The sequence below is a fragment of the Botryllus schlosseri genome, chromosome 3, assembly GCF_051294905.1.
Source record: "Botryllus schlosseri isolate E-star chromosome 3, Bs_hap1, whole genome shotgun sequence".
Taxonomy (NCBI): Eukaryota; Metazoa; Chordata; class Ascidiacea; order Stolidobranchia; family Styelidae; genus Botryllus; species Botryllus schlosseri.
The window spans coordinates 28,820,080-28,835,853 of NC_137238.1; the positions used below are offsets into that span (position 1 = coordinate 28,820,080).

General features: G+C 41.0%; 1 long non-coding RNA gene across 1 annotated transcript; it reads left to right on the forward strand.

Annotated features, from left to right (window-relative positions):
* Positions 1–10,461: 10,461 nt before the first annotated feature.
* On the forward strand, positions 10,462–15,536 carry LOC145436323 (uncharacterized). The gene is made up of 2 exons (XR_013914264.1): positions 10,462–11,043; positions 14,610–15,536. It is a non-coding gene; the product is annotated as an uncharacterized LOC145436323 (long non-coding RNA).
* Positions 15,537–15,774: the final 238 nt, after the last annotated feature.

A 15,774-nucleotide genomic window follows, 5' to 3' on the forward strand; every position in this document is an offset into this window, starting at 1 on the left:
TATTGCGTGCATTGTGATTTCATAGTTTCAAATGTTCAATGACGAGTTCATTGAAATTTGGAATACCCAGAATGAGAGCGTTGAGAATTGGGAGCACATCTAACGCATCGAGTCTAATTACTGCAGCAAAGTTGATAAAAAGCGATTTTACAACTATAGGAATTTTAAAAGTTCACTAGTGGTTACTACTTCGGAAAAAGATGTAATAGAATATAAACAAATCAACTCGAGCCGAGCAATGTCGACTATCGGGTAATATCGAGACATCGTTTGCAGTACACCACGACCGCATGCTTCAGATCACGATACGATACCCAATTTCGGTAGAACTGGAGACACTGTCCCCTGGCACCAGCACAGCAGTGTAAAAGTGTATAACATGGCGTCCTTTATACGTCAGCCTTTCATTTTTTATCGCAATACGCAAATATGCAAAAAGTAAGAGTGCGCTTTCCTTCCGTGTACGATTATATCAATGGACAATTTCCAGGCTGATAAGAGCAGAATCTTGCCTAAAAACACTGAATTTTGCGTAAAATATATTGAGGAATAGGCTGATCAATTGATCAGCTGTTAGTCGTCATCGAAAACGAACTAGCTAACGCGCTTGACATCGGGTTGTCAGCAAATGGCTTGAAGGCCACAATTTCACGGTGAAATTGACATTGGAGAATATAAAATAAAGTAAATATTTGAATGCAAACCGAGAATCTTAGTAAACTGTTTCATGAGATCATCATCTCATCACCTATCTCAGTATGAAACACATAGTTAAAATTAGCACAGACCAACGCCGGCTTTTGCGTGAAAACGCAATGTAGTCAGAGTTAGGCCTACCATACTCGACCTCGATAATGAAATTATTGCCCTAATCATTGAGTGTCAACCTCGGGACTTGGCACAGCGTTCCATACTGAAATCAAGATATACCGTCCAAAAGCTCATGACGGATATAGGTATGGAGCATCGTTAAAATCGATACAGACCAATACCGGTATTGCGTAAAATCTGTTAGTGATAAATGGCGAGTCAGCTATCACTCGACTTAAGAAACGAAATTACCACCCACATAGTTCAGTGATAAACTTTAAACTTGGTACGGCGATCGATACTAACACTACAACCAACTATGCCAAATGTCATGACCGATCTCGGTATGGAACATCGTCAAAATCAATGGAGACCAATACCAGCTTTTGAGTAAAATCTGTTTGCGATACATGAAGGATCAGCACATAGTCAACTTTGGAAACGAAATTACTACCCTACACTTTAAGTAACAACCCTGAAACTTGGAGCAGTGTTAAATACGACCTTCACGACATAACATACCTAGTTTCAAGAATTATCATGGAGCGAAACATCGTCAAAATCGACCTATACCAACAAAGGTCGACTCAACGCATATGACGGTAACCGAGTTCCGATATAGACACGATTGTTACATCACACCTTAAGGGCAACCAGGCAGGTTGCCCCACTTGCTCGGTAATTTTATGAATAGGAGAGAGTAAATCACCGTTTCTTTATTGTGCGCGGCTTTGAGAGAATAGACAGTGAAAGCTTCTTATGAGCGCTACCGGGGCAAGCCCCGGCTAGACATTCACAAAGCGAAAACACAGAAGAGAATTCGATTTTCGCAGAGACTTCGCTAGGTATGGGCATTTACAAGCGAAAGCACAAGAATAATGCGGGTTTCTCTGTGATTTCGGTATATATTGATTGTTGTGCATCTATAAATGGTAAATAATTGTTATTGAACAGAATTTTAGGTGGGGCAATGCCCCAGTTGCCCTATAGGACGAGCCGCCACTGACTTCTTCTCATATCACTGAGAGCTCAAAGTGACAATGGCCTCTGTAACGAAAAAAGTACCGTAATTTTATACTTGCGCGCTCACGCATTGAAACAGAGTTCTGTTCTCTGATGCAAGGGTTTGACGGCGCACAACTGCACATACCGACTTGGGAACGAATGCAATACACGCTTCATGAAGGGATTTACTTGTTCCGTCGGAAGATGACATAATCTCACTAGAAACAGCAACTGAAAGCTTACGAACGCTGTCCATTAATGCTGTAGAATTTATACAAATGTACTAAATGCCCATATATACGGCTGGTAAATAGGCTATATTATAGGCTATATTAGCCTAAATATAATAGTAGTCCACAAATATACGGTTATAATGTTCTGCGGCCCGCAGCGGTTTTTGCTGTCAAGATACGGCCCGTTATGCAAGGAAAGTTGAGAACTCCTGGTATGGGGCATGACAATTTTCGAATACCGACGATCTTACACGAAGAGTTCGGCTGAAAATATCCATGCCTAAAATTTCCCGATATTTTCCGAGTGGGAAATATAATCATAAAATCAGCCAGAACACCAGAAGTCGACTTGTACGGTATTCTGTGTAATTTATCACCGTTTCGAACATCAAACCTTGTTGTGGGGAGTTTTCTGGGAGTGTTTGATAATTATGGTCACGCTTCGGTGATTTTCAAGAACATAGTTAAGTTCAAGTTCAAGTTCGTGATGGAATATGAGTCAAAAACTGGTTTACTATGCCTGCAAATGATGGGATATGACAAGAGAAAGTATACCACGTTGTTGCATGCCATTAACTGGGCGGCAGGGGTCCGATTCGGTATTGATCTTGAACTTGACCATTATGACCACTCACTGACCGCGCCCATATGTAAATTTTTCATGTACATTTGATTTTTCGATATCTGACGAGCCGCGTGGTTTACGGTCATGGTTGATGGCTTGTTTGAAACCAGGCAAGGATGGCGACGAACTGAGGCATCATTTTTGACTCTCTGACGCTATCCTGGGGGGTCAGTCTGGAAAAATGAGAGAGAGAAACAGATTTTCAGAGAAAAAGTTTGTTTATTTAGTCTTATAAAAAACCCTAGACATGGCATGGGGTGTCTGCAAAAACTGACCCCCCATTAAAATGGCTAAGCTTGTTTTGAAACATTGAAAGAAACAGGATTTCTGCTTCTCCAAAGAAAAAAGTGCTTATCATGATAACCTGAAAGAATGTATCATCATTAATCTCTGCCTGTACTTATCAATCCTGCTAATTATTCTTCTCCAGTTTTCATATACTGGCACATTTTTTTCGGAATCGAGGAAAGCTGTTTCCGAACGGTTTTTCTTTTGATGTATTGCCATGATATATAGAGCTTCTTTTGCCTTGTCTACCATAGACAACCAGATGAATGGAGACTGCTTACTAACAGCCTAACACGAAATCCGAAGTGTGTGTTACTTAGGGTTACCATACGTTTTTTCAGGATTTTCCACCAGTTTTGCAAGTTTGAAAATTTGGAAAAAGTGTCCTCTTTTTAGATTTCCAAAATATGGTAACCCTAGGTTGCTTCACAATAGAAATAAAAATGCATCGGTTCTCGAACAGTCGATCCATCTCGACTTTGGACATTATGTGGCCGCTACATCAAATACCATTTGTTATATGCTGGAACTGAGATGGAGATGAGCATTGGTTAATTTCTATTGATGTTTTTAAATGATTTCGAGAGGCAGATCGCGAAATATCCCTAACATCAAACGTTGCAATAAAATTTCGCGGAGAAGAAAGGGATATGTCTGGTGGGCTTCTCAGCGAGCAATAAAGTTGATCATCCACCCAACACCAACTGTTTGGGAACTGTCAAAGCGCTGTTACGGTCCTGAGCATAGGCGCCGAGATACGGGGTGGCACGGTGGCGCAGCCACCCCATGACATATTTATGGGGTGGTGGCCACCCCATACAATAAGATTAAACGCCCACCGTCTGCGATTTCAAATCATCAGCGCTGTCAATTAGCGAGTCCGTGATAACGCGTAAATGCCAACTATTTACCATTAACCGATACGCACGCCAATAATTAAATGCGCAGCTTCGTCGGCGAAGACGAACTAGTGCTTAAAACGCCCCATTGAATTGTAACCGTGATTTGATTAGTAATCAGACAATCGAAGCAACATCGCTTACGACGTCGATTTCGACTCGCTTGCACTGAGAAACATCATCTTATCTCTCGACCAGACGAGCGAATTCACGTTCTCCTATTACTTATGTGTATTTGCGCCCATATTCGTTTACAAAATAATTCTTGAGTTAGTTCCGTGATAGTCTCTTTAATTGGAGGTTTGGAGCGCGAAATAGGACAGTGTGTAGCCTATGCCTGCGAATTGAAAGTTGTTCCTGCGCAAAATGCGCAATGCGCATATTCATTACTCTAACATGGCTTTGCCAACTTTTATCCGGAAATGCAACAATGCAGCTCAAACGTCGTTATAATGGGCAAACAATTGTCGCGATGTACAGACTCGGAACCCCATTGTGCTGTACGCAAATTGAGGAATTACTGATTAGATGCGCGCTTTCTCGTTCGCTATCATCTGTAGGCTACTAATTCTTGTCTGCTTTGTACACTCGTATTCCCTAAATGTCACTTGTCAGTGTTTGAGTTGTTATTAATATCTCGCATTGTGCAGTGCACAGCGTTGAATTACGTTGCCAAATATTGATGCAACACGAGATTCTCGGTAGCGCAAATTCTGAATTTATTCGATTAGTTTAGGGTTGCCATACGTCTGGAATTTCCCGGACATGTCCGGAATTTCACTGTTCAAACTAGCGTCCGGGAGGAGGAATTTCTAAAATATGCGAAATGTCCGGAATTTTGAAGACTTGACGTTGGCTCATAATTTTTTCGTAAATCAACATAAAAACATTATTTTTAGAAATATTTATGCTGATGCATTTTTCTTCGCGCTGCGCGCTATTTACTATCACATTTATTGGTTTTAATATGGGGACTACCACCCCCGCAAAAACTGCAATAAAATATAAATAAAAACACCCTTCATTGACTGGAATAAGCCTAATTGTAATCGCAATTATGGGAGAACGGTGTACTCCTAGAGATCGTTAAGGTCGTCTATATGCATTGTTCAAAGAAAGTGGTTCCAAACGTGGGGGTCGTTTGCCTTTATTCTGGGGTTCGCGAATATGTTGAACGTAATCGACCCGTGAGTAAGTCTGAGCAAAAGTGCTGACTTCTTTTAGTGATCAGCTCGTCAAATTTTTATCTGGGCCACGAAACATTTTCAAATTGGAGATGGACTCGTGACCATAAAAGGCTGGAAACCACTTGATGTGGGGTGTTTAAAAATCTCCATGGTGCGCACTGGCATAAGGGTGATAAACAATCTTATCGGTGGGACATGAACTTACCTTAACGATGTACAATTACGCTCCCTTTCTTTTCGAACTCATCATCCTCCACCAGTTCTACCGCTAACTCCGATCATGTGGGCGGAGAGTAGTAACTATATAGTAATATATGGAGCAACCAATATTATTGACAGACTTCATTCAAAAAATTTAACGATCAGATGAATATAGAAACGAGATTTATATATCCCCCGCCTCTCACAGAAGTTGCCTCGGTTACCCAATGGTGGGCTCAAAATCATTGTTATTTAGGCCGAAAGAGGCTGAAACTGTGGTTTCGGTCCCGGTTACACAACACACAGCCACATACTCCTGAACCGGATCGTGACCACCTCTGGTCGATAGGCAAAGCTTTGTTACTGTGACGCCACTAGTGGGCGCTAAAGAGTGTCCGGAATTTGGGTCACAGAAATATGGTAACCCTAGATTAGTTTGAACGGGAACCTTCTATGTTCCAATACACTTCGTTGCTGGACGCACTCTGTCGAGCGGAACCATATCGCGGATAAAATTTCACACCTTTGGGATATGTATTTCTATTGATAAGGTCGCGCCATGCGGCCGTCTCGCTCTTACTGCAATAACCCGTGGTCGACGTGGATATTTGAAAGTGCACCATTTTACGATCAAATGCGACTGGCTGATCGGGGCCTACGTAGGCCGTATAAGCCCCGGGCTGATATTAACCAGCGCGTTGTCGGATGTCCAGATGTGTAGCCAAGGAGTTTATCATTTATAACTAGAAATCCCGCTCCTTCGAAATGCCAATTCACTAATTCGTATTATCGATGCTGCGTACTGCAAATTAGCTAGAATCATTTGTATGCGAAATGGGTCATCGATATCTCATGTGCACTATCGTCGGTATTTTGATTTAGCACGTCCGCATGCAGGCCTGTGGTCGTCCGCAAAACACTTTCGCCGAACAGTAACAATCTCCGAGTGTATTATTGTTTGTGTTTATGTATATTTTTGATTGAAACTTATGCCCGCGTCTGAGCAAATTGTGCCCGTTGCCATTGCCGAATCTGGGTATTTGGGTATGGTTACCGCACCCTGTAATTGTAATTATTGCAGGTTTGCGGGATGTCTGTAATTTCGTTATCAGCGCAACCTTGCCGGCCGATTGTACAGTCCGATAAAATTGATCAATACTATGTATTTCGCACAGCGTACTGATGCGTAACGATCCTTATTAGATGTACAAATTCGACCTCATCGTTAGAAACGTAGATTCCATCGCGTGCTCTGAGAAACACCATCTCCTATCGCGATTTAACAACCAAATATACGTTCACATTCTACAAATTAAAGTGAATTAATTGCATCGTTGAGGGCTGCAAGCCGCGTTTAAAATATTTTGTGAACCATTTTTGTGATCAATATTCGCGGAGCGCATAGTTGAACAGTGTTTTATTGTGTGTGCCTGCTGGTTTGAATTTATTCCAGTGCCCATAATATTAATCCAATTATGCTTTGCGTACGTAAATCGGAAAATGCAGCAATGCAGTCAAAATCGATGTTTTAATCAGCAATCAATTGTCGCGATGCGAGCTACTCAATACTAAGTAAAAACCCATTGTGCCGTTGGCGGTAAGGGATAATTACTGATTGGCCGTGCCCGTTTGTAATCATAATTCTTGTCTGTCCTCCTTGTTCCAGAATAGTCGTGCCGTGTCACTGCTCAGTTCCCAGTCCATCGAAGAATCCCGAGTGCAATAGTCTCAGCGGGAGATCGCGTCGCGATGCATTGTGCGATGCGATATGCGTGCACAAACGAATCACGCTAATTGATCGCGGCTACGCGGGGTGTTATACGTGGGACACTGATAACACGACTTGTTGAATTGCAACTGAATATTAACGCCAGAATGGTCATTTCAAAAGGTCGGGGTTTTGCGTTTCAAATAGAGGGGGTTTCGACCCCCCTGGCCACGCGCCAGCCGCCACCCCATGCAAAAATAAAAGTCGGCGCCTATGGTCCTGAGTATGTATGAACAGGATTGAATCGATATAACGCAGGCAACACACACAAAAATACAGTTAGATTCAATTCTGTACATGGTGCTTATTTATATTTAGGCTTATTTTGTCGAAATTTCGTCGAAATTGTAGCGTTATGTCAAAATGTCCTCAAAATTGTAGCGTTAGTTCAAAATTGTTCACAAAGTCAAATTTTTTTGACCTCTGCATTTCGTTTGTATCGTAGATTTTGCACTGTGTGTAAACTTATGATTAGATATTTTACAGCTTGTAGCCTACTTTACAGGTCCACCGTTGTAGACGACCCATTGTCTGCTCAGTGTGAATCATAAACGGTCAAAACAAATAGGTTAACATGGTGTTGTGGTCAACGTACCAGAATATCGTAACTGAAGCATGACTGCTTGGGCATTGCATGGTTCTTATATCAAGAAGCGCATGATGAAAAATTGTGATGTAGACAGACATTTTCAGAATGAAGCAACACGGTGTGTCACTAGCAGTGTATACGCACAACTTCAGTGTTGTCAGCCAACAACTGCTCCTGTTGAACGTCCATTCTTGGCAAGCTACTAAGTAAAGACAGAAACTTTCTACTCGAGAATTTAGGGAAGTATCTGTCGTTGTACTAGGACAAATTTTAATCATTTGTACCATTATACGTGATGTAACTAGTGGAATTCTTCATAGGGCCAGATTTCTTTGAAATACTATTTTTTCAGGTGAAAATGTGTCTGTTTTTAAGTCAAAAACGTTTTTTCAGGCCAAACTACTACGCAAGGACAGACAGTTTCAACCAGAAATAAAGATAAGTAGTACAATTTTACCATTATGCGGGAAAACACCTAATTTGCATACGTGAGGTCAAAATTAAGTTTTTTGGGTCAAACAAAGTCAAACTTTCCATTTTGTAGGCCGAAAAAATCGCCCTAATTATAACATCAACTGACACTACAGATCGGGCGAAGTAAATTTTGAAGTTGAATTCATCTGCCCAACAATACTCCAACTTATGTTAGTTCACGAAAAATTTCTCAACTGTCGGATTAGGCCAATGAGTTATATTTGATAATTCGAATGATCAATAGAGCTACCTTCCAATGAGCTGAGCATGAGTATAATATTTTCTCGAACGAATGATCAGGAATTCAATTGCACAACTTATATACAATCTTTTTCCACCCGTATACCAACACTGATCTACGGCTGCGAATATACACCCGTGACACACCAAACCAGAACGTACCTCAGACTTATACGTGGTATAAATCGTGATTACAACAGTTTAATCTGAAATATGCCTGTTCGTAGGCACGCATAGGAACCTTTTCAGCTCTTTGGGTGTGAATTTACAAATGCACAGTACACAATGCACACTCTCGCCCCCGAGCATGTAGTATAGGGTTATATTTATTTTTTATTTTGGCCATGACGCCACGAATATTTAATTGTGACATCACATTAGATAGGCATTGCTATAATACTCGAAAAAGGTTTATGAAATCCTTCATGAACGGATCAAATAATTTATTAGACCAGCAGACCTGGCATCGACATACAGCATTTTTTCGGTCGGTGGTTATCATCATAAGAGCATCCATTCCGTACCAGTGATATACAGTTACATGGTAAAATTGTTGAGTCGTAAACGATGTCGCGGTTTCCAACCATTCCATAACGTATACATCGACTATACTTAGTGCAAGCGGTCCGAAGGCTCATACTACAAGCTTTTTCGAAACTATTTATGCAATTATGACATAATTAATCGACTGTTGAAAAAATTGTTCTATTGACATTTGCTACAACAATATTTAAAAAATATTTCCCCAATCACCCCTCATCATCATATCAGCACTGCTACCCTACTCAACCCCTACATTGCTACTGATTTTATATGTTTCTACTATTAATAAACTTTCGTTATTTCGATCATTTGAAAAAACGTACCATTTAGAGCAGGGTTCTCAACCTTTTTGTCTTCGCGGACCACTTTTGGACTGTCACGAATCCCCGCGGACCCCTTCAAGTTTTCCTTCAAAATCAGCTCAATTATCGTGCAACCATCATCTGTGAGAAAAGGCCACAAAATGACATTTTATGAAAATAACATCATACTGTACGTCGCACTTTTCATTTGGTCAAACGCAATTTGACGGTAATTTTTGACCAGCTTGTCCAGCATAAAATTTAATAAAACAGGTATTAATCGAAAGCTACCACGGTACCAATTGCGAAAATATATATTTTATTCCACTCATGGTCCTGTAACCCTCCAAAATCAGCTTCGAATGTTGCATTGTAACGGAGTTGGGTATTGTGACGAAACCATGCCGTTTGAGCAGCTCAGGAGCAAGCGCGGACGAGAGTGAGGGTGTGAATCCTCAATTGGTTGCGCAACAGTAGCCGGTTCGCGCTACTGCTCACCTGATGCCAGATGGGATAGTTACAATGCAACATTCGAGGCTGATTTAGGGCCGTGAGAATTGCTTGTGTCCACATCATATAGTACACTATGCTGCAACCAAAAAGCGGCGAGGGGTCGCGATGAGCACTTGGAGCATCAGTGAAGTTTTTCGATGTGCTGGTTCCAAATTGATTGGGGACGATAAAGTAGCAACATTTTCATAGTCATATATGAGTAGCCTATATCACGAGTATTTTCAATAATATCGCGAACCGAAAAGGGTGGTTGAAAGATATTACAGAAAGCATAGTTTATAAATAAACTTAACTGGCATTGACGTCGGCTATTATCTCAAAGATACCAATACAGCGTCAATCAACAAATGCGCACGTGTCGCAATCGCAATCAGCGAAGTTTTTCGATGTGTGGTGGTTCCAAATCTTAATCAAAGTTGCAAACTGTTCACAATATCTGAAGTTTCATTAGCTTCATTTTTTTCATTACCTCGTTTCTTTAGCTTTACATTAGCTACATGAGATTTTTATTAGATTTTCATCAGCTTCATTTTTTCAATATCTCGTTTCATTAGCTTCATTAGCTTTTCCATAGCGTGTTTCATTAGCTTCATTAGCTTTTCATTAGCTTAATTAGCTTTTCATTAGCTTAATTAGCTTTTCATTAGCTTTTCATTTGCTTCAATGTACAAACTAAAGACATTCTATTCGATTTGACATGAATGAATGCCGAAAATATGTTCACAATAATAGGCGCTGACGAATGTAATATTAACGCGTAACGCTTCCGACGACAGCCTTTGCTGTAATCGGAACGTATATGGCACCGAAATTGAGAAACGGAGTTGTTTACCACCGTACGCTATGGTGGATATGGGCAAAATATACACGATTTTCGTTTACAGCATAGGTAAATGCATTCTCGAAACCGCCTTAGAATTTCCTGCTTCCGAAACCGTTAAAAATACTACGAGTTACGTGATCAGCTGATAACGATTCACGCGTGACTCACCAGACGCTTATTTACAACAGTACGTAAAAGCATACGTGACACGGCGGTTCTTACTCAGCAGTGCTTGCGCGAATGATTGAAGCAGCATCATTTTTATTACAATACAATGATTTCGTATGTTGAAATATGTTAGGTAATCGGGTCGGTGCTACGCATATTACGCTGTACTGCTCTTGTTTGATACGGTGTAACGTTTATTTTACCGCAGTAAGGTTGGTTTGTTTGGCGTAAGCTAGATATTACAGCAGTCACAGTCAGCCATAAAGAGGTTAATAGATCGATTGCCTATACGTGGAATTCGGCAAATTCGAGTACGACTCATTATGACTTCATAACAGCGAGCCTGTGAAAGACCCGAGGAGTCAAGTAGGCTGTGTACAACTGTACATTGTACAATGTACAATGTACATGGAAAGTGGAACACCAACGGTTAGCTGCATTTACCCATGCAAAACAAGAACAGAGCATTGAACCATGTACGTACATTGTACTTTGCAGGACGTATAACGCGTTCGATAGCCTGCGATAGTATACGCGGCAAGTCCGTGATCTAAGGATAGCAGCTACTATATACTTAGCTGGCAGTAGCTGATACGAACGTCCTGAGTGAATTCTTGACTGAGAGTTCAACAGACGACAATTGCCTTTTCCAGGTATATATTGTCCGGATGGTTAGTAATTCGGGTAATTTCAGCGGTAAGGTAACAGCGTATATGAGGCTCTGAGTCAATATACGATATGAGATATGCGATTATTTATCACACGATACATCACGTGATGTGGTATTGCTCCATAACATATAGGAGAGAGAGAGAGACCCAGGGCTCTAAAACTTGTACAATAAATGCAATCTGCTGGCCTAGATGTCCAATGTCCATGACATCGCGTAGGATGCGCCATGCATAAATATTTAACGGTTTGTAGTGATATCTTATCGCCAAACAGATCGTTATTGCCGTTTTCGGGTGAAGTGAAGCGGAAGTGATCAAATATTTCAATCAATACCTATTGGAGTATTCATATTTGAGACATCATCACAAATCAAATCATCGTACTGTTTTGTCTCCTTTAAAATCTCGGCCGCCATTAGAAGGTAAATTAGCGAAAGTGCACCATGAGTGATCGATCTATGTCTCATCAAAGAGCAAGATACAAAAAAAAAGTGTTACCAGTCGCTATTTCCGAAATGCTGTTCGGAATCGCGTCGCTTGCCATGGCCATAATCACCTTGATTGTTCCGAACGAAAAACAACTGTCACGCCTGGCTGATTCAAAAGATTTTACAAAGACTGCTCAGGGAATATGGACCGCAGCGATTATCATCATATCCGGAATACTCGGGATTATCATTTACAGGAAACCCTCCGTGGTGGTGTACAAGATAAACATGTTTGTGAGCATAGCTTCGGCAATCGTCGGTGGCGTGGGTATCGTCTTAACGATCATTGCATTGACTAGCACTTGGACTACCACCCTTGGCCTTCACGCGGGGATTTTTTTAAGCCTTCTCGGCGGTACGACGTCTAGTATTGTTCATTCCGCGTACTGTTGTGGTGGCATTTGCGGCGTGCGCCATAAGAATCATGTAAGAATACGTCGCTCTGGCGGCGCGACTGATGACGTGGTCCGCCTTCCTCCGGGCCAGTATATGATTGTCGAACAGGTGGATGGTTCCAGGAATCCGAACAGGACTGCTACAAGCATACAAATAATATCATATGACGAAGAAATAAGGACTGGTGATAGCCGACTTGACGCCGGTAACGCGGAGACCGCATATGATTTTATTACGCGAGCGAATGCATCTCAGGATACAGAGCCGCCTCGTTATGATGAAGTAGCCGCACAGCAGCCGCCACCGGCGTATACGTCTATCGTCGAGTAAATATATGATACCCACCTTCTATCCCACCATAATGTCCCACTGCAGATAATTCACCATCGAATTACTATAAGGTTGTTCATCTACAAACGTTCAATATATGTGCAGCAGAAATGATTACGCTCTCAAGGAATGTACTATCAACTTGTTACATATAAAGACATGGACAGACCAGCCCACCCGCGATATTTGCGGCGGTTATTTTGTAAACTAGAGTGACGTGGTATTTGCGGTAGGAATACCTCCGCCTATAGTCAATTATATAGTCTTTCCTCTATAGCTTTAACAGCCAGGCTACTTCACAAGCACAACTAAGAACACCATAAATGTTGGAAAATCTGTCTTTCGATGGCAGTGACGTCAATGTTGACTAAAATAGGTTAACCACAGCCTAATTTAGGTTAAAGCGGTTCTTCCGGAAGTCGAGTTGAAAAAATGAATTTTTTTAAATTTTATTTTAGTCAGCACAATAACATTTAACGTAAAACTTTCCAAATTTCCCCTTTTTATCGTCCGACTTCATAAATTTTGTGATTTGTAAAATTAGTCCTCTTTTCTGTATCTCACAATATGGTAAACGTAATTTACAGCAGCTGGTCATGTCAACGCAGTATGACTGCTTTTTATCTATCATCTGCGAATCCTGTTTCGTTTCGTTCTTTTTCTAGCTTGATCAATTATATGTTGAATTATTTTAATTTATTTGAAAATTTAAATGGAGCAGAAGCCTCTTCCTTATTCATTTAATTCTATCCGTTTGTACATGTGATTAGGGATGGTGCGAACCCCTGAAAGTTTCTATGTGGACGCGGACGTGGGTCCATGACGTCGCGTGACATCACATTGCTAATTTCAACCCTACATTTCCGTAAAGTTATACATTAATGTACCTGATAACTAGCGACGACTCAGGCCATATTTTGCCACATTGATATCAACTTGAACAATCAACTGCTATAATAATTGCACTAAATCGCATTGTAAACAATTTCGCCGAGGAGTTGGCTAGACCGGATAGCTGTATTTTTAAGAATTAAACACAGGTTTCCATACTTTAGTCAGAAATTAACTCAATACCAAGTTATACAGCACCCAACACCTCAAGCGGACGGAGGTGGTTTTTATGACATGATATCGAATCAAGATAGATCCCGTACGCCTGATACATTTTTAGATTATACACCCATGCATTCTTTATATCAATTTCCTTGTTCTTGTTCTAAATAACTGATTGATTGACTAAGCAAAATTCATGGATTTCCTACGTGTAGTGTGTTTCGTTCTTGCTATTGTGTGATTTCGGGTAAAGCTCACAGCAAAGAATCACTAAAGACTCACAAACGGAAAGCTCAATATTCCAGGCTAACTTTGGAGCAAATAATTCTTGAAATTGCCAAGGAGCATGCTCGTGTAGTGTTGAATTTAATTTCGGGCCACCCGTAGCACGCTAAGAGTGGTCGTGAGTTGAAATACAACTAATTTAAACTAAAGACGTTATAATGATACGGCAAATTGTAATGTATGCGCCATGCGGAGAGTGGTACTAAGTTGAACGAATTTCAACCCACGACGTTATAATGTCGTGAAAATTGTGTAACATGAAAAAGGTTCGCAGTGCAGAACCTACCACCATTTGTTTGTGAACGCGAACCTCCAAATTCCAGAGGTTCACACACAGAACTCGAACGTGAACCTCACGTTCACGCCATCCCTACATGTATGGTTATAATATTCGTTTATTATCAATCCTGACTATTTCTATTCATATATTTATATGATTATTTTGTTTCCAGTTTAAACGTACAAGCACAGGTAGCATAGATAGTCAACAGGCAGCAACGGAATTGTTTCAAAAGTTGAAGAGTATTTCGGCGACGATGGACTGTGTGCACATTTAGAATGTGAATATTAATCCTTTAAGGCCAGTGCTCTTCGCTTAGCGTTGCAAATTTCACTGTGATTCTAATTCAGTGCTGTTATTTTTGACAACCACTAACTAATGCATCGCAATGACCAGTTGATCACCTTATCCACTCATTAAGGATTTATGATTTTTCAGATTGTAATTTCGAAGAGCAGAACCAATTGTGGAAGGTGAAATGACGTCACAACATCCCAGTCGTCCGGGAACAAGAATCAGGATAGTTACGGTCCCGCAACACAGCGAACGCCCTTCGACGGTATCTACGAGGCGCAAATATCGAGATATTATTAGCAAGATCTCGTTGGTCGAAATAACTCTCGGAGTAGCGCTCCCGACGATGTCACCGTACGCTCTGAGCCAGGAAATGGGGACTTCGTCGCGCGACAGGGGGGACGCCTTTGTTCTGTTCCGAATGCTACCAGGGGTTTGGGTCGGTCTTTTGATGCTAACAACCGGCATATTGGGGGTGTGTACATACCGGAAACCATCTTACTCTGTATACGTTGCTAACCTTGTGTTGAGCGTCATAACTGTTGTATTAGCGGTCGCCGGACTTGTTATATGCTTCACAGGCGCTGCCCTAGTTTGGGATAAAGCGATTGTGCTTCACGTATTGGTCACGATCGGCATGTTCTTTGGATTGTGCGCAGAGATTGCGCATGCGATATTTGCATATAAAGGTATTAGGCGAAAAGGAGCGGCCAACAGGTCGGTATCTTATTCCGAAACTCGCATTTCAACTGACGCGTTTCATCGAGCAAGTCCTAGCCGTTTTATTATTCAACAACAATCATATGGAAATTCACCGGTGGCTGTTGCAGGAAATGACGACTGTGATCCACCGCCGCCGTATCCACACCAGTAAACCAACAGCTGGATTACAGGTTAATCACCAGAGCGAGACATATAATTTGATGATTTTTATTTTATTTCTCAGTCAGTATTATATTTACCTTGAACATAGTACAGTGATTATTTCTGTATTGCTACGTAATTTTAAATTATTAATACATTCTATATCTCGTATTCGTGTATAAAAGGAAGATAGCGAGTGGACGAAGAGTCTTTAGTCTTTCGACTGGGCCTACAATTTCAAATAATGCTGCAATAAGGTATATCTGTATAAAGGGAATTCCTATCTATCGGGGTTGAAGGCTGATTTCGGCACCTACTCTCAGGTGAATCGCGTAATAGGAGTCTTACAGTAGCCTAGAACAAAAGTGGGTCGTGCTGCAAGGTAGTCATGGACCACTATAAAATTTTCAGCTTTTGCCAATTAGATTAGAATTAGAACTATAGA